The sequence below is a fragment of the Topomyia yanbarensis genome, unplaced genomic scaffold, assembly GCF_030247195.1.
Source record: "Topomyia yanbarensis strain Yona2022 unplaced genomic scaffold, ASM3024719v1 HiC_scaffold_141, whole genome shotgun sequence".
Classification (NCBI taxonomy): domain Eukaryota; kingdom Metazoa; phylum Arthropoda; class Insecta; order Diptera; family Culicidae; genus Topomyia; species Topomyia yanbarensis.
The window spans coordinates 24,816-26,012 of NW_026683318.1; the positions used below are offsets into that span (position 1 = coordinate 24,816).

Consider the following 1,197-nt stretch of genomic DNA (forward strand, 5'->3'; position numbering starts at 1 on the left):
GGCTAAAAGGGCTTTGGGTATTTTCTTTTTTTTCGCTCATGTAATCTCCCGATAAGCCATCTCTGCATTTATAGCCCGCAGGATCCCCCTTTTGTGAATTACGTCTCACACCATCAATTCGGCGAACCAACCTGCTCCTACACACCCCGCCGCCATTCCCAGCAGAACGTAACGTAATTTATAGCCACCAACCGCTACTCAGAGATTACAATTTGTCGAGAAATGCCTGGAAGCTTTTCAACTGTGGGTAGATAGGTATATAAATAGTGTAATCAAGGTATCTCCACAGCAGATCACTGACTGCTGCTGTGCGGAAGTTGGCCTTTATTTCTGGAAACAGTAAACTCATTAGGAGAGAATAAAATCCCAGCGGATTGAATAGCAGCAGCACGGTAACTGTTTAATAGTAAGGTAAGGACTCGTAGGCCCTTAACCATAGGTCGGTTTAATTGCGTCCGGTTGAAGAGTAGGTGTCTAAGATTCTTTAATTAATTCTCGTTAAATGCTGGTATTATTCACACTCTTTTCAGAGAGCGCTGTGTACACCTGTGTCTATAAAGCGTAAAACGTGACACCACTTAATGGTGTCATTTTGAAGTCCGAAGTGGGTTGGAGTGTAGATAAATGTTAATTTGTTGACTAATGTATTGACTAATTGCTGCACCACAAAGTAATGCTATCCAATATTACTTCCGAACGAACATATCTGCCTCCGTGGCGCAATCGGTTAGCGCGTTCGGCTGTTAACCGAAAGGTTGGTGGTTCGAGTCCACCCGGGGGCGGTATCTTTTTTTGTTTAAAAGACACTGAAGCAATAAAATATTTTTGAGACCGCAAAATGACATAAATGGAGCTACAATAAAAATTGATGGTAAAATACGTGAAGGATCAGTTTTTATGAGCATTCCAAATTTTTTGGAATTTTCAATTACACTAAGGTTTTTTGCACGGTCTTCTTTACACGGTTTTCACAATGAGTACTGTTTTTTGCACGTTTTTTTTTTTTTATTCATTTCGTTTATTTGATAGGCACAAATGCGTTAGCTTGGCGGTGCCAAATACTTATGTTTTTACATTTTGGATATCTTAAAACTAGGAGGTTACAATGTTGAAATATTTTTTTTACAAATGAAAAAAAAAAAAAGTTTACAGCTATCTTAAGACTAGAAATAAGATTCAATATACAAGAGAGGGCCA

General features: G+C 38.8%; 1 non-coding gene across 1 annotated transcript; it reads left to right on the top strand.

The window, feature by feature from the left end:
* Window positions 1–708: 708 nt before the first annotated feature.
* On the top strand, window positions 709–782 carry Trnan-guu (transfer RNA asparagine (anticodon GUU)). Its single transcript has one exon. It is a non-coding gene; the product is annotated as a tRNA-Asn (tRNA).
* Window positions 783–1,197: the final 415 nt, after the last annotated feature.